The sequence below is a fragment of the Oncorhynchus mykiss genome, chromosome 23, assembly GCF_013265735.2.
Source record: "Oncorhynchus mykiss isolate Arlee chromosome 23, USDA_OmykA_1.1, whole genome shotgun sequence".
NCBI lineage: Eukaryota > Metazoa > Chordata > Actinopteri > Salmoniformes > Salmonidae > Oncorhynchus > Oncorhynchus mykiss.
In genome coordinates this window covers 1,160,379-1,177,285 of record NC_048587.1, presented here as the reverse complement: position 1 = coordinate 1,177,285, position 16,907 = coordinate 1,160,379, and the positions used below count along the sequence as shown (strand labels likewise).

General features: G+C 58.2%; 1 protein-coding gene across 1 annotated transcript in view; it reads right to left on the bottom strand.

Moving 5' to 3' along the window:
- LOC110516888 (formin-2) overlaps positions 1-16,907 on the bottom strand; it is a 163,958-nt gene that overhangs the window by 111,143 nt on the left and 35,908 nt on the right. The gene's annotated exons all lie outside the window — the stretch shown is intronic.

The window sequence follows — 16,907 nt, the reverse complement described above, 5'->3', positions numbered from 1 at the left end:
GCTCCCCACCCTGGCTAAGAAACGAGGCTACAAGCTCTCCACCCTGGCTAAGGAACGAGCTCCCCACCCTGGCTAAGGAACGAGCTCCCCACCCTGGCTAAGGAACGAGGCTACAAGCTCCCCACCCTGACTAAGGAACGAGCGCTACAAGCTGGCTAAGGAACGAGGCTACAAGCTCTCCACCCTGACTAAGGGACGAGTCTACGAGCTCCCCACCCTGACTAAGGAACGAGGCTACGAGCTCCCCACCCTGGCTAAGGGACGAGCTCTCCACCCTGGCTAAGGAACGAGGCTACAAGCTCTCCACCCTGACTAAGGGACGAGGCTACGAGCTCCCCACCCTGACTAAGGAACGAGGCTACGAGCTCTCCAACCTGGCTAAGGGACGAGGCTAAGGAACCAGCTCTCCACCCTGGCTAAGGAACGAGCTCTCCACCCTGGCTAAGGAACGAGCTCTCCACCCTGGCTAAGGAATGAGCTCTCCAACCTGGCTAAGGAACGAGCTCTCCAACCTGGCTAAGGAACGAGCTCTCCACCCTGGCTAAGGAACGAGCTCTCCACCCTGGCTAAGGAACGAGCTCTCCAACCTGGCTAAGGAACGAGCTCTCCAACCTGGCTAAGGAACAAGCTCTCCACCCTGGCTAAGGAACGAGCTCTCCAACCTGGCTAAGGAACGAGCTCTACACCCTGGCTAAGGAATGAGCTCTCCACCCTGGCTAAGGAACGAGCTCACAAGCTCTCCACCCTGGCTAAGGAACGAGCTCTCCACCCTGGCTAAGGAACGAGCTCTCCACCCTGGCTAAGGAACGAGCTCTCCACCCTGGCTAAGGAACGAGCTCTCCACCCTGGCTAAGGAACAAGCTCTCCACCCTAGCTAAGGAACGAGGCTACAAGCTCTCCACCCTGACTAAGGAACGAGACTACGAGCACTCCAACCTGGCTAAGGAACGAGGCTACAAGCTCCCCACCCTGACTAAGGAACGAGCTCTCCAACCTGGCTAAGGGACGAGGCTACAAGCTTTCCACCCTGGCTAAGGAACGAGCTCCCCACCCTGGCTAAGGGACGAGGCTACAAGCTCTCCACCCTGGCTAAGGAACGAGCTCCCCACCCTGGCTAAGGAACGAGCTCCCCACCCTGGCTAAGGAACAAGCTCTCCAAGCTGGCTAAGGAACGAGCTCTCCACCCTGGCTAAGGAACGAACTCTCCACCCTGGCTAAGGAACGAGCTCTCCACCCTGGCTAAGGAACGAGCTCCCCACCCTGGCTAAGGAACGAGCTCCCCACCCTTGCTAAGGAACGAGCTCCCCACCCTGGCTAAGGAACGAGGCTACGAGCTCCCCACCCTGACTAAGGAACGAGCTCCCCACCCTGGCTAAGGGACGAGGCTACAAGCTCTCCACCCTGGCTAAGGAACGAGCTCCCCACCCTGGCTAAGGAACGAGCTCCCCACCCTGGCTAAGGGACGAGGCTACAAGCTCCCCACCCTGGCTAAGGAACGAGCTCCCCACCCTGGCTAAGGAATGAGGCTACAAGCTCTCCACCCTGGCTAAGGAACGAGCTCCCCACCCTGGCTAAGGAACGAGGCTACAAGCTCTCCACCCTGGCTAAGGAACGAGCTCCCCACCCTGGCTAAGGAACGAGCTTCCCACCCTGGCTAAGGAACGAGCTCCCCACCCTTGCTAAGGAACGAGCTCCCCACCCTGGCTAAGGAACGAGGCTACGAGCTCCCCACCCTGACTAAGGAACGAGCTCCCCACCCTGGCTAAGGGACGAGGCTACAAGCTCTCCACCCTGGCTAAGGAACGAGCTCCCCACCCTGGCTAAGGAACGAGCTCCCCACCCTGGCTAAGGGACGAGGCTACAAGCTCTCCACCCTGGCTAAGGAACGAGCTCCCCACCCTGACTAAGGAATGAGGCTACGAGCTCCCCACCCTGACTAAGGAACGAGCTCCCCACCCTGGCTAAGGAACGAGGCTACAAGCTCTCCACCCTGGCTAAGGAACGAGCTCCCCACCCTGGCTAAGGAACGAGCTCCCCACCCTGGCTAAGGAACGAGGCTACAAGCTCCCCACCCTGACTAAGGAACGAGCGCTACAAGCTGGCTAAGGAACGAGGCTACAAGCTCTCCACCCTGACTAAGGGACGAGTCTACGAGCTCCCCACCCTGACTAAGGAACGAGGCTACGAGCTCCCCACCCTGGCTAAGGGACGAGCTCTCCACCCTGGCTAAGGAACGAGGCTACAAGCTCTCCACCCTGACTAAGGGACGAGGCTACGAGCTCCCCACCCTGACTAAGGAACGAGGCTACGAGCTCTCCAACCTGGCTAAGGGACGAGGCTAAGGAACCAGCTCTCCACCCTGGCTAAGGAACGAGCTCTCCACCCTGGCTAAGGAACGAGCTCTCCACCCTGGCTAAGGAATGAGCTCTCCAACCTGGCTAAGGAACGAGCTCTCCAACCTGGCTAAGGAACGAGCTCTCCACCCTGGCTAAGGAACGAGCTCTCCACCCTGGCTAAGGAACGAGCTCTCCAACCTGGCTAAGGAACGAGCTCTCCAACCTGGCTAAGGAACAAGCTCTCCACCCTGGCTAAGGAACGAGCTCTCCAACCTGGCTAAGGAACGAGCTCTACACCCTGGCTAAGGAATGAGCTCTCCACCCTGGCTAAGGAACGAGCTCACAAGCTCTCCACCCTGGCTAAGGAACGAGCTCTCCACCCTGGCTAAGGAACGAGCTCTCCACCCTGGCTAAGGAACGAGCTCTCCACCCTGGCTAAGGAACGAGCTCTCCACCCTGGCTAAGGAACAAGCTCTCCACCCTAGCTAAGGAACGAGGCTACAAGCTCTCCACCCTGACTAAGGAACGAGACTACGAGCACTCCAACCTGGCTAAGGAACGAGGCTACAAGCTCCCCACCCTGACTAAGGAACGAGCTCTCCAACCTGGCTAAGGGACGAGGCTACAAGCTTTCCACCCTGGCTAAGGAACGAGCTCCCCACCCTGGCTAAGGGACGAGGCTACAAGCTCTCCACCCTGGCTAAGGAACGAGCTCCCCACCCTGGCTAAGGAACGAGCTCCCCACCCTGGCTAAGGAACAAGCTCTCCAAGCTGGCTAAGGAACGAGCTCTCCACCCTGGCTAAGGAACGAACTCTCCACCCTGGCTAAGGAACGAGCTCTCCAAGCTGGCTAAGGAACGAGCTCTCCACCCTGGCTAAGGAACGAACTCTCCACCCTGGCTAAGGAACGAGCTCCCCACCCTGGCTAAGGAACGAGCTCCCCACCCTGGCTAAGGAACGAGCTCTCCACCCTGGCTAAGGAACGAGCTCTCCACCCTGGCTAAGGAACGAACTCTCCACCCTGGCTAAGGAACGAGCTCTCCACCCTGGCTAAGGAACGAGCTCCCCACCCTGGCTAAGGAACGAGCTCTCCAACCTGGCTAAGGAACGAGCTCTCCACCCTGGCTAAGGAACGAGCTCTCCACCCTGGCTAAGGAACGAGCTCTCCACCCTGGCTAAGGAACGAGCTCTCCACCCTGGCTAAGGAACGAGCTCTCCACCCTGGCTAAGGAACGAGCTCTCCACCCTGGCTAAGGAACGAGCTCCCCACCCTGGCTAAGGAACGAGCTCCCCAACCTGGCTAAGGAACGAGCTCTCCACCCTGACTAAGGAACGAGGCTACAAGCTCCCCACCCTGACTAAGGAACGAGCCCCCCACCCTGGCTAAGGAACGAGCCCTCCAACCTGGCTAAGGAACGAGGCTACAAGCTCTCCACCCTGGCTAAGGAACGAGCCCCCCACCCTGGCTTAGGAACGAGGCTACAAGCTTCCCACCCTGACTAAGGAACGAGCTCCCCACCCTGGCTAAGGAACGAGCTCTCCAACCTGGCTAAGGAACGAGCTCCCCACCCTGGCTAAGGAACGAGCTCTCCACCCTGGCTAAGGAACCAGCTCTCCACCCTGGCTAAGGAACCAGCTCTCCACCCTGGCTAAGGAACCAGCTCTCCACCCTGGCTAAGGAACCAACTCTCCACCCTGGCTAAGGAACCAGCTCTCCACCCTGGCTAAGGAACCAGCTCTCCACCCTGGCTAAGGAACCAGCTCTCCACCCTGGCTAAGGAACCAGCTCTCCACCCTGGCTAAGGAACGAGCTCTCCACCCTGGCTAAGGAACGAGCTCTCCACCCTGGCTAAGGAACGAGCTCTCCAACCTGGCTAAGGAACGAGCTCTCCACCCTGGCTAAGGAACGAGCTCTCCACCCTGGCTAAGGAACGAGCTCTCCACCCTGGCTAAGGAACGAGCTCTCCACCCTGGCTAAGGAACGAGCTCTCCACCCTGGCTAAGGAACGAGCTCTCCAACCTGGCTAAGGAACGAGCTCTCCAACCTGGCTAAGGAACAAGCTCTCCACCCTGGCTAAGGAACGAGCTCTCCAACCTGGCTAAGGAACGAGCTCTCCACCCTGGCTAAGGAACGAGCTCTCCACCCTGGCTAAGGAACGAGCTCTCCACCCTGGCTAAGGAACGAGGCTACAAGCTCTCCACCCTGGCTAAGGAACGAGCTCTCCACCCTAGCTAAGGAACAAGCTCTCCACCCTAGCTAAGGAACGAGGCTACAAGCTCTCCACCCTGACTAAGGAACGAGGCTACGAGCACTCCAACCTGGCTAAGGAACGAGGCTACAAGCTCCCCACCCTGACTAAGGAACGAGCTCTCCAACCTGGCTAAGGGACGAGGCTACAAGCTTTCCACCCTGGCTAAGGAACGAGCTCCCCACCCTGGCTAAGGGACGAGGCTACAAGCTCTCCACCCTGGCTAAGGAACGAGCTCCCCACCCTGGCTAAGGAACGAGCTCCCCACCCTGGCTAAGGAACGAGCTCTCCAAGCTGGCTAAGGAACGAGCTCCCCACCCTGGCTAAGGAACGAGCTCCCCAACCTGGCTAAGGAACGAGCTCTCCACCCTGACTAAGGAACGAGGCTACAAGCTCCCCACCCTGACTAAGGAACGAGCCCCCCACCCTGGCTAAGGAACGAGCCCTCCAACCTGGCTAAGGAACGAGGCTACAAGCTCTCCACCCTGGCTAAGGAACGAGCCCCCCACCCTGGCTTAGGAACGAGGCTACAAGCTTCCCACCCTGGCTAAGGAACGAGCTCTCCAACCTGGCTAAGGAACGAGCTCTCCAACCTGGCTAAGGAACGAGCTCCCCACCCTGGCTAAGGAACGAGCTCTCCACCCTGGCTAAGGAACCAGCTCTCCACCCTGGCTAAGGAACCAGCTCTCCACCCTGGCTAAGGAACCAGCTCTCCACCCTGGCTAAGGAACCAGCTCTCCACCCTGGCTAAAGAACCAACTCTCCACCCTGGCTAAGGAACCAGCTCTCCACCCTGGCTAAGGAACCAGCTCTCCACCCTGGCTAAGGAACCAGCTCTCCACCCTGGCTAAGGAACCAGCTCTCCACCCTGGCTAAGGAACGAGCTCTCCACCCTGGCTAAGGAACGAGCTCTCCACCCTGGCTAAGGAACGAGCTCTCCACCCTGGCTAAGGAACGAGCTCTCCAACCTGGCTAAGGAACGAGGCTACAAGCTCTCCACCCTGGCTAAGGAACGAGCTCCCCACCCTGGCTAAGGAACGAGCTCCCCACCCTGGCTAAGGAACGAGCTCTCCAAGCTGGCTAAGGAACGAGCTCTCCACCCTGGCTAAGGAACGAACTCTCCACCCTGGCTAAGGAACGAGCTCTCCACCCTGGCTAAGGAACGAGCTCCCCACCCTGGCTAAGGAACGAGCTCTCCAAGCTGGCTAAGGAACGAGCTCTCCAAGCTGGCTAAGGAACGAGCTCTCCACCCTGGCTAAGGAACGAGCTCTCCACCCTGGCTAAGGAACGAGCTCTCCACCCTGGCTAAGGAACGAGCTCCCCACCCTGGCTAAGGAACGAGCTCTCCAACCTGGCTAAGGAACGAGCTCTCCACCCTGGCTAAGGAACGAGCTCTCCACCCTGGCTAAGGAACGAGCTCTCCACCCTGGCTAAGGAACGAGCTCCCCACCCTGGCTAAGGAACGAGCTCCCCACCCTGGCTAAGGAACGAGCTCCCCAACCTGGCTAAGGAACGAGCTCTCCACCCTGACTAAGGAACGAGGCTACAAGCTCCCCACCCTGACTAAGGAACGAGCCCCCCACCCTGGCTAAGGAACGAGCCCTCCAACCTGGCTAAGGAACGAGGCTACAAGCTCTCCACCCTGGCTAAGGAACGAGCCCCCCACCCTGGCTTAGGAACGAGGCTACAAGCTTCCCACCCTGACTAAGGAACGAGCTCCCCACCCTGGCTAAGGAACGAGCTCTCCAACCTGGCTAAGGAACGAGCTCCCCACCCTGGCTAAGGAACGAGCTCTCCACCCTGGCTAAGGAACCAGCTCTCCACCCTGGCTAAGGAACCAGCTCTCCACCCTGGCTAAGGAACCAGCTCTCCACCCTGGCTAAGGAACCAGCTCTCCACCCTGGCTAAGGAACCAGCTCTCCACCCTGGCTAAGGAACCAGCTCTCCACCCTGGCTAAGGAACCAGCTCTCCACCCTGGCTAAGGAACGAGCTCTCCACCCTGGCTAAGGAACGAGCTCTCCACCCTGGCTAAGGAACGAGCTCTCCACCCTGGCTAAGGAACGAGCTCTCCACCCTGGCTAAGGAACGAGCTCTCCACCCTGGCTAAGGAACGAGCTCTCCACCCTGGCTAAGGAACGAGCTCTCCAACCTGGCTAAGGAACGAGCTCTCCACCCTGGCTAAGAAACGAGCTCTCCAACCTGGCTAAGGAACGAGCTCTCCACCCTGGCTAAGGAATGAGCTCTCCACCCTGGCTAAGGAACGAGCTCTCCACCCTGGCTAAGGAACGAGGTCTCCACCCTGGCTAAGGAACAAGCTCTCCACCCTAGCTAAGGAACGAGGCTACAAGCTCTCCACCCTGACTAAAGAACGAGGCTACGAGCACTCCAACCTGGCTAAGGAACGAGGCTACAAGCTCCCCACCCTGACTAAGGAACGAGCTCTCCAACCTGGCTAAGGGACGAGGCTACAAGCTTTCCACCCTGGCTAAGGAACGAGCTCCCCACCCTGGCTAAGGGACGAGGCTACAAGCTCTCCACCCTGGCTAAGGAACGAGCTCCCCAAGCTGGCTAAGGAATGAGCTCTCCACCCTGGCTAAGGAACGAACTCTCCACCCTGGCTAAGGAACGAGCTCTCCACCCTGGCTAAGGAACGAGCTCCCCACCCTGGCTAAGGAACGAGCTCTCCACCCTGGCTAAGGAACGAGCTCTCCACCCTGGCTAAGGAACGAGCTCTCCACCCTGGCTAAGGAACGAGCTCTCCACCCTGGCTAAGGAACGAGCTCTCCACCCTGGCTAAGGAACGAGCTCTCCACCCTGGCTAAGGAACGAGCTCTCCACCCTGGCTAAGGAACGAGCTCTCCACCCTGGCTAAGGAACGCGCTCTCCACCCTGGCTAAGGAACGAGCTCCCCACCCTGGCTAAGGAACGAGCTCCCCACCCTGGCTAAGGAACGAGCTCTCCAACCTGGCTAAGGAACGAGCTCTCCACCCTGACTAAGGAACGAGGCTACAAGCTCCCCACCCTGACTAAGGAACGAGCCCCCCACCCTGGCTAAGGAACGAGCCCTCCAACCTGGCTAAGGAACGAGCTCTCCACCCTGGCTAAGGAACGAGCTCTCCACCCTGGCTAAGGAACGAGCTCTCCACCCTGGCTAAGGAACGAGCTCTCCACCCTGACTAAGGAACGAGCTCTCCACCCTGGCTAAGGAACGAGCTCTCCACCCTGGCTAAGGAACGAGCTCTCCACCCTGGCTAAGGAACGAGCTCTCCACCCTGGCTAAGGAACGAGCTCTCCACCCTGACTAAGGAACGAGCTCTCCACCCTGGCTAAGGAACGAGCTCTCCACCCTGACTAAGGAACGAGCTCTCCACCCTGACTAAGGAACGAGCTCTCCACCCTGACTAAGGAACGAGCTCTCCACCCTGACTAAGGAACGAGCTCCCCACCCTGGCTGAGGAACGAGGCTACAAGCTCTCCACCCTGGCTAAGGAACGAGCTCTCCACCCTGGCTAAGGGACGAGGCTACAAGCTCTCCACCCTGGCTAAGGAACGAGCTCTCCACCCTGACTAAGGAACGAGGCTACAAGCTCTCCACCCTGCGTAAGGGACGAGCTCTCCAACCTGGCTAAGGGACAAGCTCTCCAACCTGACTAAGGAACGAGCTCTCCAACCTGGCTAAGGAACGAGCTCTCCAACCTGGCTAAGGAACGAGCTCTCCAACCTGGCTAAGGAACGAGGCTACAAGCTCTCCACCCTGCATAAGGGACGAGCTCTCCAACCTGGCTAAGGGACGAGCTCTCCAACCTGGCTAAGGAACGAGCTCTCCAACCTGGCTAAGGAACGAGCTCTCCACCCTGGCTAAGAAACGAGCTCTCCAACCTGGCTAAGGAACGAGCTCTCCACCCTGGCTAAGGAATGAGCTCTCCACCCTGGCTAAGGAACGAGCTCTCCACCCTGGCTAAGGAACGAGGCTACAAGCTCTCCACCCTGGCTAAGGAACGAGCTCTCCACCCTGGCTAAGGAACAAGCTCTCCACCCTAGCTAAGGAACGAGGCTACAAGCTCTCCACCCTGACTAAAGAACGAGGCTACGAGCACTCCAACCTGGCTAAGGAACGAGGCTACAAGCTCCCCACCCTGACTAAGGAACGAGCTCTCCAACCTGGCTAAGGGACGAGGCTACAAGCTTTCCACCCTGGCTAAGGAACGAGCTCCCCACCCTGGCTAAGGGACGAGGCTACAAGCTCTCCACCCTGGCTAAGGAACGAGCTCCCCACCCTGGCTAAGGAACGAACTCTCCACCCTGGCTAAGGAACGAACTCTCCACCCTGGCTAAGGAACGAGCTCTCCACCCTGGCTAAGGAACGAGCTCTCCACCCTGGCTAAGGAACGAGCTCTCCACCCTGGCTAAGGAACGAGCTCCCCACCCTGGCTAAGGAACGAGCTCTCCACCCTGGCTAAGGAACGAGCTCTCCACCCTGGCTAAGGAACGAGCTCTCCACCCTGGCTAAGGAACGAGCTCTCCACCCTGGCTAAGGAACGAGCTCTCCACCCTGGCTAAGGAACGAGCTCTCCACCCTGGCTAAGGAACGAGCTCTCCACCCTGGCTAAGGAACGAGCTCCCCACCCTGGCTAAGGAACGAGCTCCCCACCCTGGCTAAGGAACGAGCTCCCCACCCTGGCTAAGGAACGAGCTCTCCAACCTGGCTAAGGAACGAGCTCTCCACCCTGACTAAGGAACGAGGCTACAAGCTCCCCACCCTGACTAAGGAACGAGCCCCCCACCCTGGCTAAGGAACGAGCCCTCCAACCAGGCTAAGGAACGAGCTCTCCACCCTGACTAAGGAACGAGCTCTCCACCCTGACTAAGGAACGAGCTCTCCACCCTGGCTAAGGAACGAGCTCTCCACCCTGACTAAGGAACGAGCTCTCCACCCTGACTAAGGAACGAGCTCTCCACCCTGACTAAGGAACGAGCTCTCCACCCTGACTAAGGAACGAGCTCTCCACCCTGACTAAGGAACGAGCTCCCCACCCTGGCTGAGGAACGAGGCTACAAGCTCTCCACCCTGGCTAAGGAACGAGCTCTCCACCCTGGCTAAGGGACGAGGCTACAAGCTCTCCACCCTGGCTAAGGAACGAGCTCTCCACCCTGACTAAGGAACGAGGCTACAAGCTCTCCACCCTGCGTAAGGGACGAGCTCTCCAACCTGGCTAAGGGACGAGCTCTCCAACCTGACTAAGGAACGAGCTCTCCAACCTGGCTAAGGAACGAGCTCTCCACCCTGACTAAGGAACGAGGCTACAAGCTCTCCACCCTGCCTAAGGGACGAGCTCTCCAACCTGGCTAAGGGACGAGCTCTCCAACCTGACTAAGGAACGAGCTCTCCAACCTGGCTAAGGAACGAGCTCTCAACCCTGGCTAAGGAACGAGGCTACAAGCTCTCCACCCTGACTAAGGGACGAGGCTACAAGCTCTCCACCCTGACTAAGGGACGAGCTCTCCAACCTGGCTAAGGGACGAGGCTACAAGCTCTCCACCCTGGCTAAGGAACGAGCTCTCCACCCTGGCTAAGGAACGAGGCTACGAGCTCTCCACCCTGACTAAGGAACGAGGCTACGAGCTCTCCACCCTGGCTAAGGAACGAGCTCCCCACCCTGGCTAAGGAACGAGGCTACGAGCTCCCCACCCTGGCTAAGGAACGAGCTCTCCACCCTGGCTAAGGGACGAGCTCTCCAACCTGGCTAAGGAACGAGGCTACAAGCTCTCCACCCTGACTAAGGAACGAGGCTACAAGCTCTCCACCCTGACTAAGGAACGAGCTCTCCAACCTGGCTAAGGGACGAGGCTACAAGCTCTCCACCCTAACTAAGGAACGAGCTCCCCAACCTGGCTAAGGGACGAGGCTACAAGCTCTCCACCCTGGCTAAGGGACGAGGCTACGAGCTCCCCACCCTGACTAAGGAACGAGGCTACGAGCTCCCCACCCTGGCTAAGGAACGAGGCTACAAGCTCCCCACCCTGGCTAAGGAACGAGCTCTCCAACCTGGCTAACGGACGAGGCTACAAGCTCTCCACCCTGACTAAGGAACGAGGCTACAAGCTCTCCACCCTGACTAAGGAACGAGCTCCCCACCCTGGCTAAGGAACGAGGCTACAAGCTCTCCACCCTGGCTAAGGAACGAGGCTACAAGCTCTCCACCCTGGCTAAGGAACGAGCTCTCCAACCTGGCTAAGGGACGAGACTACAAGCTCTCCACCCTGACTAAGGAACGAGCTCCCCACCCCGACTAAGGAACGAGCTCCCCACCCCGACTAAGGAACGAGCTCCCCACCCCGACTAAGGAACGAGCTCCCCACCCCGACTAAGGAACGAGCTCCCCACCCCGACTAAGGAACGAGCTCCCCACCCTGGCTAAGGAACGAGCTCTCCAACCTGGCTAAGGGACGAGGCTACAAGCTCTCCACCCTGACTAAGGAACGAGGCTACAAGCTCTCCACCCTGACTAAGGAACGAGGCTACAAGCTCTCCACCCTGACTAAGGAACGAGCTCCCCACCCTGACTAAGGAACGAGGCTACAAGCTCCCCACCCTGGCTAAGGAACGAGCTCCCCACCCTGGCTAAGGAACGAGCTCCCCACCCTGGCTAAGGAACGAGCTCCCCACCCTGGCTAAGGAACGAGCTCCCCACCCTGGCTAAGGAACGAGCTCCCCACCCTGGCTAAGGAACGAGCTCTCCAACCTGGCTAAGGGACGAGCTCTCCAACCTGACTAAGGAACGAGCTCTCCAACCTGACTAAGGAACGAGCTCTCCAACCTGGCTAAGGAACGAGCTCTCCAACCTGGCTAAGGAACGAGCTCTCAACCCTGGCTAAGGAACGAGGCTACAAGCTCTCCACCCTGACTAAGGGACGAGGCTACAAGCTCTCCACCCTGGCTAAGGGACGAGGCTACAAGCTCTCCACCCTGGCTAAGGAACGAGCTCTCCACCCTGGCTAAGGAACGAGGCTACGAGCTCTCCACCCTGACTAAGGAACGAGGCTACGAGCTCTCCACCCTGGCTAAGGAACGAGCTCCCCACCCTGGCTAAGGGACGAGGCCACGAGCTCCCCACCCTGGCTAAGGGACGAGGCTACGAGCTCCCCACCCTGGCTAAGGAACGAGCTCTCCACCCTGGCTAAGGGACGAGCTCTCCAACCTGGCTAAGGAACGAGGCTACAAGCTCTCCACCCTGACTAAGGAACGAGGCTACAAGCTCTCCACCCTGACTAAGGAACGAGGCTACGAGCTCCCCACCCTAACTAAGGAACGAGCTCCCCACCCTGGCTAAGGGACGAGGCTACAAGCCCTCCACCCTGGCTAAGGGACGAGGCTACGAGCTCCCAACCCTGACTAAGGAACGAGGCTACGAGCTCCCCACCCTGGCTAAGGAACGAGGCTACAAGCTCTCCACCCTGGCTAAGGAACGAGGCTACAAGCTCTCCACCCTGGCTAAGGAACGAGCTCTCCAACCTGGCTAAGGGACGAGGCTACAAGCTCTCCACCCTGACTAAGGAACGAGCTCCCCACCCTGACTAAGGAACGAGCTCCCCACCCTGACTAAGGAACGAGCTCCCCACCCTGACTAAGGAACGAGCTCCCCACCCCGACTAAGGAATGAGCTCCCCACCCCGACTAAGGAATGAGCTCCCCACCCCGACTAAGGAATGAGCTCCCCACCCTGGCTGAGGAACGAGCTCCCCACCCTGGCTAAGGAACGAGCTCTCCAACCTGGCTAAGGGACGAGGCTACAAGCTCTCCACCCTGACTAAGGAACGAGGCTACAAGCTCCCCACCCTGACTAAGGAACGAGCTCCCCACCCTGGCTAAGGAACGAGCTCTCCACCCTGGCTAAGGAATGAGGCTACAAGCTCCCCACCCTGGCTAAGGAACGAGCTCCCCACCCTGGCTAAGGAACGAGCTCTCCAACCAAAATAACCTCACACTCAACGTCAACAAAACTAAGGAGATGATTGTGGACTTCAGGAAACAGCAGAGGGAACACCCCCCTATCCACATCGATGGAACAGTAGTGGAGAGGGTAGCAAGTTTTAAGTTCCTCGGCATACACATCACAGACAAACTGAATTGGTCCACTCACACAGACAAACTGAATTGGTCCACTCACACAGACAGCATTGTGAAGAAGGCGCAGCAGCGCCTCTTCAACCTCAGGAGGCTGAAGAAATTTGGCTTGTCACCAAAAGCACTCACAAACTTCTACAGATGCACAATCGAGAGCATCCTGGCGGGCTGTATCACCGCCTGGTACGGCAACTGCTCCGCCCTCAACCGTAAGGCTCTCCAGAGGGTGGTGAGGTCTGCACAACGCATCACCGGGGGCAAACTACCTGCCCTCCAGGACACCTACACCACCCGATGTCACAGGAAGGCCATAAAGATCATCAAGGACATCAACCACCCGAGCCACTGCCTGTTAACCCCGCTATCATCCAGAAGGCGAGGTCAGTACAGGTGCATCAAAGCTGGGACCGAGAGACTGAAAAACAGCTTCTATCTCAAGGCCATCAGACTGTTAAACAGCCACCACTAACATTGAGTGGCTGCTGCCAACACACTGACACTGACTCAACTCCAGCCACTTTAATAATGGGAATTGATGGGAAATGATGTAAATATATCACTAGCCACTTTAAACAATGCTACCTTATATAATGTTACTTACCCTACATTATTCATCTCATATGCATACGTATATACTGTACTCTATATCATCGACTGTATCCTTATGTAATACATGTATCACTAGCCACTTTAAACTATGCCACTTTGTTTACATACTCATCTCATTTGTACATACTGTACCCGATACCATCTACTGTATCTTGCCTATGCTGCTCTGTACCATCACTCATTCATATATCATTATGTACATATTCTTTATCCCCTTACACTGTGTACAAGACAGTAGTTTTGGAATTGTTAGTTAGATTACTTGTTGGTTATTACTGCATTGTCGGAACTAGAAGCACAAGCATTTCGCTACACTCGCATTAACATCTGCTAACCATGTGTATGTGACAAATAAAATTTGATTTGATTTGAACCTGGCTAAGGAACGAGCTCTCCACCCTGGCTAAGGAACGAGCTCTCCACCCTGGCTAAGGAACGAGCTCCCCACCCTGGCTAAGGAACGAGCTCCCCACCCTGGCTAAGGAACGAGCTCCCCACCCTGGCTAAGGAACGAGCTCCCCAACCTGGCTAAGGAACGAGCTCTCCAACCTGGCTAAGGAACGAGCTCTCCAACCTGGCTAAGGAACGAGCTCTCCACCCTGACTAAGGAACGAGGCTACAAGCTCCCCACCCTGACTAAGGAACGAGCTCCCCACCCTGGCTAAGGAACGAGCTCTCCAACCTGGCTAAGGAACGAGCTCTCCAACCTGGCTAAGGAACGAGCTCTCCACCCTGGCTAAGGAACGAGCTCTCCACCCTGACTAAGGAACGAGCTCTCCACCCTGACTAAGGAACGAGCTCCCCACCCTGGCTAAGGAACGAGCTCCCCACCCTGGCTAAGGAACGAGCTCTCCACCCTGGCTAAGGAACGAGCTCTCCAACCTGGCTAAGGAACGAGCTCTCCAACCTGGCTAAGGAACGAGCTCTCCAACCTGGCTAAGGAACGAGCTCTCCACCCTGGCTAAGGAACGAGCTCTCCACCCTGGCTAAGGAACGAGCTATCAACCCTGGCTAAGGAACGAGCTCTCCACCCTGACTAAGGAACGAGCTCTCCACCCTGGCTAAGGAACGAGCTCTCCACCCTGGCTAAGGAACGAGCTCTCCACCCTGACTAAGGAACGAGCTCTCCACCCTGACTAAGGAACGAGCTCTCCACCCTGACTAAGGAACGAGCTCCCCACCCTGGCTAAGGAACGAGGCTACAAGCTCTCCACCCTGGCTAAGGGACGAGGCTACAAGCTCTCCTCCCTGGCTAAGGAACGAGCTCTCCACCCTGACTAAGGAACAAGGCTACAAGCTCTCCACCCTGGCTAAGGGACGAGCTCTCCAACCTGGCTAAGGGACGAGGCTACGAGCTCTCCACCCTGGCTAAGGGACGAGCTCTCCAACCTGACTAAGGAACGAGCTCTCCAACCTGGCTAAGGAACGAGCTCTCCAACCTGGCTAAGGAACGAGCTCTCCAACCTGGCTAAGGAACGAGCTCTCCAACCTGGCTAAGGAACGAGCTCTCCACCCTGGCTAAGGAACGAGCTCTCAACCCTGGCTAAGGAACGAGGCTACAAGCTCTCCACCCTGACTAAGGAACGAGGCTACAAGCTCTCCACCCTGACTAAGGGACGAGGCTACAAGCTCTCCACCCTGGCTAAGGAACGAGCTCTCCACCCTGGCTAAGGAACGAGGCTACGAGCTCTCCACCCTGACTAAGGAACGAGCTCTCCACCCTGGCTAAGGAACGAGGCTATGAGCTCCCCACCCTGACTAAGGAACGAGCTCCCCACCCTGGCTAAGGAACGAGCTCCCCACCCTGACTAAGGAACGAGCTCCCCACCCTGACTAAGGAACGAGCTCCCCACCCTGGCTAAAGAACGAGCTCCCCACCCTGACTAAGGAACGAGCTCCCCACCCTGACTAAGGAACGAGGCTACAAGCTCTCCACCCTGACTAAGGAACGAGGCTACAAGCTCTCCACCCTGACTAAGGAACGAGCTCCCCAACCTGGCTAAGGAACGAGGCTACAAGCTCTCCACCCTGACTAAGGAACGAGGCTACAAGCTCTCCAACCTGACTAAGGAACGAGGCTACGAGCTCCCCACCCTGACTAAGGAACGAGCTCTCCAACCTGGCTAAGGGACGAGGCTACAAGCTCTCCACCCTAACTAAGGAACGAGCTCCCCAACCTGGCTAAGGGACGAGGCTACAAGCTCTCCACCCTGGCTAAGGGACGAGGCTACGAGCTCCCCACCCTGACTAAGGAACGAGGCTACGAGCTCCCCACCCTGGCTAAGGAACGAGGCTACAAGCTCCCCACCCTGGCTAAGGAACGAGCTCTCCAACCTGGCTAACGGACGAGGCTACAAGCTCTCCACCCTGACTAAGGAACGAGGCTACAAGCTCTCCACCCTGACTAAGGAACGAGCTCCCCACCCTGGCTAAGGAACGAGGCTACAAGCTCTCCACCCTGGCTAAGGAACGAGCTCTCCAACCTGGCTAAGGGACGAGGCTACAAGCTCTCCACCCTGACTAAGGAACGAGCTCCCCACCCTGACTAAGGAACGAGCTCCCCACCCTGACTAAGGAACGAGCTCCCCACCCTGACTAAGGAACGAGCTCCCCACCCTGACTAAGGAACGAGCTCCCCACCCTGACTAAGGAACGAGCTCCCCACCCTGACTAAGGAACGAGCTCCCCACCCCGACTAAGGAACGAGCTCCCCACCCCGACTAAGGAACGAGCTCCCCACCCCGACTAAGGAACGAGCTCCCCACCCCGACTAAGGAACGAGCTCCCCACCCTGACTGAGGAACGAGCTCCCCACCCTGGCTAAGGAACGAGCTCTCCAACCTGGCTAAGGGACGAGGCTACAAGCTCTCCACCCTGACTAAGGAACGAGGCTACAAGCTCCCCACCCTGACTAAGGAACGAGCTCCCCACCCTGACTAAGGAACGAGCTCTAACCTGACTAAGGAACGAGCTCCCCACCCTGGCTAAGGTACGAGCTCCCCACCCTGGCTAAGGAACGAGGCTACAAGCTCTCCACCCTGACTAAGGAACGAGCTCCCCACCCTGACTAAGGAACGAGCTCTCCACCCTGGCTAAGGAACGAGCTCTCCACCCTGGCTAAGGAACGAGGCTACAAGCTCCCCACCCTGACTAAGGAACGAGCTCTCCACCCTGGCTAAGGGACGAGCTCCCCACCCTGGCTAAGGGACGAGCCCTCCACCCTGGCTAAGGGACGAGCCCTCCACCCTGGCTAAGGGACGAGCCCTCCACCCTGGCTAAGGGACGAGCTCTCCACCCTGACTAAGGAACGAGCTCTCCAACCTGGCTAAGGAACGAGCTCTCCAACCTGGCTAAGGAACGAGCTCTCCAACCTGGCTAAGGAACGAGCTCTCCAACCTGGCTAAGGAACGAGCTCTCCAACCTGGCTAAGGAACGAGCTCTCCCACCCTGGCTAAGGAACGAGCTCTCCCACCCTGACTAAGGAACGAGCTCCCCACCCTGGCTAAGGAACGAGCTCCCCACCCTGACTAAGGAACGAGCTCCCCACCCTGACTAAGGAACGAGCTCCCCACCCTGGCTAAGGAACG